Here is a 10700-nt window from a genome sequence, read left to right as displayed (position 1 = left end):
CCACATGATGGCACATAAATCCATCAATACACACTTGGAAGCTATATGTAAATCTAAACATCATGGTAAAATATTGGTGGAACAGCGTCTCTCAAGAAACACCAAAAGTGGTGCCTATTCTGCCATCATCAAAATGCTGGTAAATCTATGCAGGTGGACAAAGGCTTCACGCCATCTCACAGAAAACTTGAAAATCTATAAATACATTTTATGCAGTTCCCCAAAATGTATCAATACTAGTTCTAGTACTTGTTTCCATATATTTTTAGATAGATTGAAAACATTTCCAATTGAAATGTTATAGCCCTAATGGTTTCAAGGAGATACTGAATTTTAACTTTTCCAAAACCCATCACATTATTGTTATTGATTGCCGTCAAGTTGAGCATGACTCGTAGCAACCCTATGAACAAAAGACCTGAAGCCTTTCTATAAATATCGTCATTTATCAAGGTTCATAGAGTTTCCAGAGGCATGTTGTTTAGAAAGTGGATGCCACTCCTGCATTATTAGGGTACTTATTTTACCAGACAAGTTAAGGTAAGATCCTTCTCTTGTGGTATATATCCCACTATCCTCATTACTATGAAATCTACTGCATCAAATCTAGTCTGACTCATAGCGACCATGTGGGACCAAATAAAACTGCCCCATGGAGTGGAATGGACTTGGAGGGAGGTATTGTAAAACAATGAAAGGATTTTTCTTTTCAAAGAGAAAAGTGTATGGGGCTGGGAAACAGGGAGAAAAGTGCAACAATGAATGAATGGAAATCCAAAGTCTGTAAATTTTCATTAAAATGAATAATAATAAATTTTTAAAAAACTGCCCCATGGAGATTTTGAGGCTTTAAATCCACAGAAGCAAACTGGGTTCAAATCTGTGATCTTAGTTAACAGTCATGTGTTTTAATACTATGCCACTAATATACCTTAGAGCTCAGCAAAAAGTGACAGAATTAAAGGATTATTAAAAGTAAATTAATACTCCAAACTTTCAGGAGACTTCCATATTCTATGGTTCAGATCAACCTTTATTCTTCATAGTTATGTGCTCAACACCAGAAGACCAACAAATACTTCCCACTTATGAAATTGTCAATAAATGGCCAATGAGATTAGGTTTATTGACAAATTCTGTTCTCTTATATGCAAATTGTATTATATGTTCAGCCTTCCCCAAAATAACCATAGGATCTCTTCATCACCTTATCTTGTTGATAGTTTTGAAAAGGATATTAATGCCCAACTTATGTTTTTAAATTCCAAATTATTTTCTTATGAGTGCATACTTAATAATATAAATTTTAAAAACAGATAAAAAACCTCTTTACATTGATCTCCCTTCATAAAGGGGAAATCTCACCATGAGGCTGAATGAAATATCCCTAAAAGTAAGTGATATTCTGCAGTACACAGCTCTCTTAAGATCCTCAGAGCAGGCAGGTGACAATAAATGGATGGCTTCATCTCAGGGCTTTCAGATCAAAATACAAGAAATACATGTCCTATAGCATGTATACTTGTAAGTTTGTCTTGTGTTTATACTTTGTTTACTGTCAAATTTCCTTTATGCTTGTTTAAAACCATTCACAACTGAGATTAAGCCTTACTAACCACCTTGTCAATTGTCCGTACTGTTGGTCACTTGTTAGTATGGAGAAAAACTGAGCCATAGCTAATCCATTCTTTTGCCAATGATTTGGCACTACTGGTTGTTGGCACATGTGAATACTTCCCACTTCACTGAGTGATAGCTCATATATATAAACTCTATTTAACCAAACTATTCAAAGTCTAGCACAAGTCCTCTCAAATAATAAAACTCATAGAGTGTTACCCACAAGGACTCCATTTGCCTAACAAGGAATCTTTCTGCATGAGGAAGTCCAATAGGAATTTTGTGATATTATAATCATGGAAACAAAACTCCAGCAACAGCAAGAGTTTAACTTAACCATCACTTTACTTCAAGAATGTTTAAATAACACTGCTAACCAAGATAGGCATCTGTTTAGTGCTGTCCTTCTGAAATGGGAGCATTGATAATTCATTCCTCATGACATCAACTTCTTGGAGATGACATGCTTAGAAGGGTAAAAGATCAGCAAAGGAAAGGAAGACCCTCATGAGATGTACTGACAGACACAGTGAGTTTGGCAATGGGTACAAGTATGTCAGAGATGATGAGGATGGCGTAAGATAATGCAAAGTTCAAATCTATTCTTTATAAGTCATACTCGACTCAACAGCACCTTACAACAACAACAGCCAACTAAGGAAGTGACATAGCTGAAGCCCTGGTTTGGACTTTTAGATTCCAAAAACTATGAAAATTAAGTTTCTGTTCTTTTAAACATCCCTTTCATACTTCTGTTACATCAGCACTATGTAGCTAAAACACACTTCATGAAATTAAAACTGCTTTCATGACCAAGTGGTTGAAGCTTGCTTTTAGGAATTAACATAATTGTGACTTGAATAGTTTATTATGTCTTCCCTACCCTATCTCTACTCAATCAAAAAATCCCAGTTAGGCTATTATCTTGTGTTTAGAAAATGTCCCACAATTTTTAGCCCAGGTCATTTTGTAGATGGAAGGTAGAGTAATTAGAGACTTGTCCAATCTTCAGGTAAGCTCCAACTTGCTTGGAGGACTTTTAAAACACCAATTGCTGAAATATAATATCCTTTACTTCAAGTTTCTAGATTATTAACTGGTCTGAGAAGTATATGTTGATAGTCACAGTCTCCAATAAATATGAATGCGCTATTAATGATCACTGAAGAAATCATTGCTAGGTGTCCTCAAGTAGGCTTCAATTTCTAACAACCCTATGTACAACCCAACTCCACCTTTGCCAGCATGATGTCTTTTTGCAAGGACTTGTGTCTCCTAATAACATGCCCTAAGTATGTGAGATGAACTTCCACCATCCTTGCCTCAAAAGAGCACTCAGGTTGCACTTCCTCCAAGGTAGATTTGTTTATTCTTTTGGGAGTCCATGAGATATTTAGCACTCTTCTCCAACACCACAATTGATTTTTCTTCTGCCATCCTTAATCAACCTTTCATATGCATAGGAAGTAATTGAAAAGACTGATATCCTTGTTCTTTAGTACTTGAATATATCAGAGATGGTGAGTATAGCACAGAAAAGGGCTCAAGTTTCAGATCATACGTTCACTATGAGTCATAGCAACAGCAACAATGTGCAGCAGAATGAACCCTTGCACTAATGTAGGCTATTGTCACTGCTGTGCTTGAGCTATTATTGCAACTACTGTGTCATTCCATCTCTTTGAGAGTCAACATATTGGTGAAGAATATTAGATCCATGAAATATGAATAAACAAACATATCTCTTTGATGGAGTGCAGTCAGCGTGCTTCTTAGAAGTAAAGATGGTGAGATTCCATCTCACATAGTTTGGGCATGTTGTCAGGAGGAACTAATCCCCAGAAAGAATACCATATTTGGTAAAGTAGAGTCAAGGAAAAGAGGGAAGATACTTGTTTAAATGTCTGTGTTCTGCAACTAGACAGTGTTCATTGTGCCTAGAAATATGAATGAAAATCACATTTTTTAAATGATGGTAGCTCTTGAGATAATGCATGAATGGCTAGTATGATTTTATTAGGCTCAAATTTCAAATTTATTTCCCAAAGTCTCCTTTTTCTTCTTAAAAATATTTAAGAAGTATCCAAGTAGAGATTTTTTTCCAAGACTGAACAGTAAATCCCCCTGACAATTCAATGATTGTGTTGTTTCCATTTATGTAAGGTTTGTAATTGTTACATTCCATTGAGCCAGAATGGACTCATAGGTGACCCTCCAGTGAATTTTCAGAGGCTGTAATCACACAGAAGACTGCCCATCTTTCTCCCTGAGAGCAGCTGGTGGCTTCTAAATATGTGCCTTCGGGTTGGCAGTGTAACTCCTTACCACTTGTCCACCAGAGCTCCCTATATGTGGGATAAGAGAGAAATAATGGGAAATAACAAGCACAAAGGGCAATGAGATTATCTGAATCGATCAGGAAAACAAACAGGTCATGAGAGGAAGAGGCTGAAATACAGGGACTAATGCAGGGCACCTAGTGGTAATTCTGCATCAGTTATTTCAGAGGCGTTTATAATTGAGTATCTTTTCCTGTAAGTCATATATTCCTTCTGTGGAAATGGGAAACATAATCCAGATCCTCACTGAGAAATAAAATCCTTGATTCCCTGTAATTTGGGGAGAAATAAGAAGTAAATTTTGGACATAAGAAGGAAACTTTAGTAGGAAGAATGGTCAGGTAGGAGATTGAGGGAAAAAGCAACTCTATGGTCTTCACAATTACATGCTATGCATCAGATATCTGGGCAATGACTAAGGATGACAGAAGAAGAATTGATGCCTTTGAGTTGTGGTGCTAGAGAAGTGCATTGAACATACCCTGCATCACCAAGAAAACAAATAGGTCTGTCTTGGAGAGGGTGAAACCAAGTTTCTCCTTCTAGGCTAGGATTTTGAAGCTCCATCTCATATACTTGGGCATGTGGTGAGGAGAGACCAGTCCTTGAAGAAGGACATCATGCTCAGAAGGGTGGAGGGACAGCGCAGAAGATAAAGACCCCAGATGAGATGGATTGAAATGGTAACTGAGGCAGTGGGATTAGGTGTGTCGAGTTAGTGAGACTGGCTCAGGACAGGGCAGGCTTCAGAGCTGATGTACATAGGGTCATTATGAGTCGCAGGTGACTCAATGGCATATATCAACAACAAACACATTTAAAAGTTATTTTCCACTGTCCTAACATAGTTTGTCAAATCACAACTTGCACAGTGTCATCTGAACGTGTGAGATATTGATAGGAAAAACTATCCTATTGAGAGCAGAAGAACTAGATGGTGCCCAGCTACCAATGCTGACCCTTCTAAAAGGAATCACCTTAGAAATTCTGGATAGAGGGGGAAAATGTGGAACAAAACTCAAAAACATAACAAAGGTCAGGTTTACTGCTCCCATCAAAACCCCCACACTCATTACTGTCTTAAGAACTAACTCACACCTGACTCTCAAGCAGGTTTTTGGAAGCTGTAAATTCCATGGGAGAAGATTACCTCCCTGAAAGATCGGTGGATTTGAACTAACAGAGAAACACCACCACTGGGCTAGCAGCACAACTCCTTAAGGACTATACCACCTGGAGATGTAGAACAAAATGAAAAACCATCAAAATGATCAGGCTTACAGAAAGCCCTGGGATTATGGTCTATAGTTACCCTTCAAACCTTGAACAAACTCACGCCTGGAGTTCAGCTTTGAACCAATTACTACTCATTGCTGCAGACTTGATTCATTGACTCTCATTGCATGTAGAGCTGCTTATGGATCCAATCAAACTTAGAGGCCCCATTTTAGGTAAGTAGGTCAACTCTCTACTTACTACACCATCAGAACTTCCAGCCATATAAAACAGGTAATGCCAGGGAGGAATTCACTTTCTAGAATAACTAATAACAACTTAAATCAAAAGAGCAGCATTTGCCCAATGACAAAGCCCAGAAGGCAGAATGAGTTTGTGTCCCATCAAGTCAGAGCTGTTCCTCCAGAGGATTTTTAGAGACAGGAGATTGTCAGTCTTTCTCTTGTGGAACAATTGGTGGATTTGAACTGCCTACTTTTGAGGTATAAGGAGACTCATTGCACTGAGAAAATTTGCAGTTAGGGTGCCTCTCCAACTTATTTTTTGAGGACTAAAGTGTGTCTGACTCAGGTCAGGCCATGGTTTTTCCAATTACTTGCTATACATCTGAGAAGCAAACAACAAATAAGGATGACAGGAAAAGCCTTTGAACTGTGGTGTTGGAGAAGAGCACTGAACATCTCATGGACAGCCAGGAGAACAAAGAGATATATCTTGGAGAGAGTGAATCTGGTGTGCTCTTTGGAGGCAAGAATGATGAAGCTTCATGCCACATATTTTGGTCATGTGGCTAAGAGGGGCTGTTCCTTGGAGAAGAACATGATGCTGGGAAGGGTTGGAAGTTCAGTGAAAAAAGATGAAGAACCTCAACCAGGGGGATTGATATGGTGACTGCTGCAATGGGCTTTTGTTTGTCAGGTAGTGTGAGGATGGTGCAGGATAGAGCTCAGATCTTTTGTTCTTGGGGTTGCTATGAGTCATACTTGATGGCACCTAACAACAACAACAACGTTTGAGGTCTTGGCACGACTCCTTACCACAAGGCCACCAGATCTCCTCACAATAATAAAACTACATTAATGTCAATGACTTACATAATGATCACTATTTGTAAGACAATTTTAAGCATTTACAGATGTTAACTCATTGAGTATCAACTCATCATAACCTTATTATTTTAAAACCAGAACAACAAAAACTAGGATTATTATCCAAGAGGTTCAGTTAACTGAAAACCCTTTGAGGTTTCTGGTACTTACTTCATTTCAAATGTAGACTAGTTCCCTATGAGTCAGGATCCAGTGGGTCTTTTTCAGAGTTGGAAAGATAACAAGTCTAAGTCAAATCTTAATAAAACACTAGTTTATTTAGTACCAGAAATTTCTATGCCCAAGCTTTCCCTAGGAACATTTCTGAAGTAACTTACATGAAATGAGTGCGAGTGAGGGTTAGTTAAGCACTCACGTAGCAAGAAAAACTGAAACACACTCCACTTAAAGGAACAATCAGGATCATCCCATTTGGTGTCCCAGAGGTTTTCTGATGTTGATTGAAGGTATTTTGAAATTAAATGAAGGAATGTCACTGACAGAAAAGAGATTCTTCCAACACAGTTGGGAATGAAATAAGAGATTTTCTAGGCAAAACCACCTACATTTGGATAAAAGAGACGATTTTCCCTCCCACAGTTCTGCACTGAATATTAAAAAGCACATCCTCTCTTCCTAGTTGGAAGCAGCTTTCTTTCTGACGTTAGAGAGTTAAGAATAAGTTAGAGGTGACCCAGCTTGGCTTCAGAAGTGAGAGAGGGAGTTTGTAAAGTGTTTTAGGAAAACCGCACAACCAAGATCCAGGAGTCCCTGCAACCCATCAGCACTTTATGCGTGTGCTGTGATACAAACGAGTTTGCTTTTTCTTCTGTTCCAATGAGTTTCATCAGGGTGTTTGTGCTTGTCTATTTTCCCTAAAAACTTGTTCTCACCTGTCACTGACCTGGGACCACGCCCTAGAGAGGCTTTTCCTAGCTATCTGGCATATTCCTAAAGAAACTGAAAGTGAATTACAAAGTGGTACCTCCCAGAAAACGGGAATCGTGGGAGAAGGTTCTGATCTGGAAGCCATCAGTCCCTGGGATGCAGAGAACAGGGAAAGAGAGATCTGTGGGAGTCCCGCCCTCAGCGACAGCTCCTCCAACAGTATGTGACAGGCATTTTTTTTTCAACCAGTTATTAGAGTTTTTGCAGTTTTATGGTGGTTGCGAAACGTATCTTATTGATACCTGACTCTATTTAATTATGAGGGTTATTAAAATAGATAAAAGGTGATATATTGAAACAAAACGACTGAGAAGAATACACACAAGAAGAAATTGATAGGCACTGTGTTTCATATGACGAGGTGGCCGAGTGGTTAAGGCGATGGACTGCTAATCCATTATGCTCTGCACGCGTGGGTTCGAATCCCATCCTCGTCGGATAGCTAACTTTAGCTTTAGTTTTGGGTATTTCAAGCGATAATTAAACATTTTCTTTTTCTACTCACCTCTTGGCTGAGTGAATTTCTCTAAGCTTTGGATCCAATTTGTTTGATCCGTGTTATATTCCTCTACCAAAGTATCATTCCGTCACAAGTTTGTTCATGGAGCAGATGGGGGCGGGGAGGAAGGGAGGGTTTACAATTTTTGTTGTGGAAACAATTGAAGAAAATTAATTTTTCAGTCAAGCTCTCATACATATTTTATTCTGTATGTTTGTAGATTACACTCTGAGTTATTTAATAAATCTGTAGACAACTTTTATTTCCAAAATATTTTTTTAATTATCTTTGCCCTAATTTTAAAGTAAGTATTCTGAGCCTTGACAATTAGTTCTTTTACTTCGTGATACAACAAAACCTAAAAAGATATTCCATATAGCATTCCTGCTCAGTGGTAAAGATTTCTTCTGGAGAAGAAGAGAGGAGAATGTTGATACTGTGCAGTTTCTACTTGTAGCTTCAGATTTACCGAGAGAGAGAGAGGATTTATTATTTCCATTTTAAATAATCGTTACATTCACATATTTTTTAAAGTATATAAAAATCTATACAATAAAGTCTTGTCACATTCCCTCCATCTGGATTGTACTAATTTACACTGGTCTTGTTGTATACCGTCTAGTCACAGCTATCCCTTCAGCAAATTTTCCAAGGCGGTAACATTAAGAGACTTTTCAGAGGCAATAAATCACAAGATTCTCTGGATTTGAGTCATTCGCCTTTGAAGTGGTAGTGCAGCTCCTTATTGCTAGGTTACCAGACCTGTAAAGCCTAAACTCTATGTCTGTAATTATAATCTAATTTGAGAAGGGATTTTCTTTGTTATGTTAATTAGACCATATTAACCTAAGGTATATCTTACCTCTGTCTCTTTTGAGCTATAAAAGGAGCAAGCAACATGAAGAATGTCTGGGAGTAGAAATACCTTAATCCTTTTAGGACGATTTGGTGTATCAGATCGTAGGGGATCGTGACATATCTTGCACATTACATGTAAGTATTTTTTAGAGGGTCAATTCAATAAAACAAGAGAAGTCTATCACAGTTAGGGCTGCCGCATCATTAGTAATAAGGCAGTGAGTGGGCCACTGTGACATTTCCTTCAATAACGCAAGACTCTCTAGTGGGCTTTTGGAGGCTGTATGTAACTGACGTAGAAGGAGCTTTCCTATTCCCCCCACCTCCGCCCTCGCCTTTGGTGGATTCGAGTCACCAGAGAGGTTCTGTCTTTGTTTTATGAGCTGAACTTCTACCAGTTATACCGTCAGAGCCCAGATGAAACGCGAAGAACTGCTGTCCGCGTCTTCTGCAAAGATTTTTACTCAAGTCTGCAACCAGGGTGCCAAACAGCGTACCAAACCGCAAGCGCTCTGGTGCCAGCCACAGTACCTCGTGAGCTGCACTGCTAAACAGAAGTTCTGCGGTTCCGATTCAGCTTTACTGATTCGCGGGGTCCTCTTCTAAGCGATACATGCTGCAGTCAGAATCGACTAAACAGCGCCGAGTTTTGTTTTGTTTTGGGGGAGTGGCATCCAGAGATCAGCTTCTCAAAAGCGGGACCTCTCAGGAGGTGGTGGCCTTAGATGTGGGCAACAGTGCCAATCCCTCAACCACTTTAGGGTAGAAAGATGTAGCAGTAAGGATTTGCAGATTGGAAATTGCTACAGATCCTTTCTAAGGCGCTCTGTTCCTCGGTGGGAGGATGGGCAATCTCCTCCCGCGCGATTTACCGCCCCTGAAAACCCGCTGGAAAGTTGGCAAGGATTAGGGATAGGTTCCTACTCGGTGGCACGCAACAACAGAGCAGTTTCTGTCCTATATGGTAGCAGTGGGTATTGGTGGAATGGGCTTGATAGCAATTGGACTTGATAACAATTTTGGGGCTCTTTCTAAGAAGCAGAAAATAATAGACTCGGGAAAATGGCAGATGGCTTCTATCCCTCTTTGTTGCAGACTTGGCCTTGTCCGTATCCTCACACCTTGATTCTGGAACTCAACCCCAAAAGGGGTTTTTCTCACCCCCTGCAGGACAGGACCTTTGGCCCATGGCCTGCACACTCTGGTCTCTGTACTCTGAGGGTTTTCGAGGATGAAGTTGGTGTTGGAGGAAGTGATAAACAAGGGTCGGAGGGAGGCTAAAGACGGAGAGAGCCGGAACATGAAACTGGCAGTGAAGAAAGTGCTCCTGGTCCGAGCTCGCAGGAGAGCTTCCGGGTCAAAGATCACGAATCCGTTAAAAAGTGAGTTTTAGGTGAGCTCTGGTGGCCTAGTGGCAAGAAGCTACACTGCAATCCCAGAGGTGTGCGGTTCAAATCCACTAGATGATTTGCTGGAGGAGGAACAATCTCCTCCTGTAGCAGTCAAATCTGATTTGAACACACACACACACACACACACACACACACACACACACACAAATAATAAAAATTGTTTTTAAAAAGTGAGGTTTAGATAAATAACCTGTCATTGTTTTGGTATAAAAATCTGGCAAAGCTAACTGTCAATGTCAGTACGAAGTCCAGAAGCAATACTAGCCGCAACAATAGTAGAGTATATAAAAATATGCATTATTTTTAAAAAATCCACTCTCTGGTGAGAGCGGCCTAAAGCCCAACTGGCGTCAGCCAGTGTAACTAGTGCTACAGTCAGTGTTCATTTATCTTTGAGCATAAGAGAAGCCACACAGGGGAGTGGCTTCACCAATGCAATAAATGTAGTAAAAGCTTTAATCGTCACTATAACCTCCTTAGCCATCAGAAGATCCACATACAGTAGCCGAGGAGGTCTAGCTCATGTCACTAGATTTTTTTTTTCTCAGTTAAAGCTCATACAGCAATTTGTGTAGGGTAAAACTCCTACCGAGAAACAAATCTACTGCCTTTACAATTCTTACATGTCTTTCTTCTATTCTTCTGGAACACAGTAGAGGTCCAGGGATGTTCCAGGAAGCATTTTGGGGTTTTGAGGCTT

At 39.6% G+C, this 10700-nt stretch overlaps 1 non-coding gene across 1 annotated transcript; it reads left to right on the top strand.

Annotated features, from left to right (window-relative positions):
* Positions 1-7586: 7586 nt before the first annotated feature.
* Positions 7587-7668, top strand: TRNAS-GCU. The gene has a single exon. It is a non-coding gene; the product is annotated as a tRNA-Ser (tRNA).
* The last annotated feature ends 3032 nt before the right edge of the window (positions 7669-10700 follow it).

The sequence above is a fragment of the Elephantulus edwardii genome, unplaced genomic scaffold (assembly GCF_000299155.1).
Source record: "Elephantulus edwardii isolate Elephantulus edwardi_28Jun2011 unplaced genomic scaffold, EleEdw1.0 scaffold00433, whole genome shotgun sequence".
Classification (NCBI taxonomy): Eukaryota; Metazoa; Chordata; class Mammalia; order Macroscelidea; family Macroscelididae; genus Elephantulus; species Elephantulus edwardii.
The sequence above is the reverse complement of the archived record's forward strand: the minus strand, read 5'-3'. Positions and strand labels throughout refer to the sequence as shown.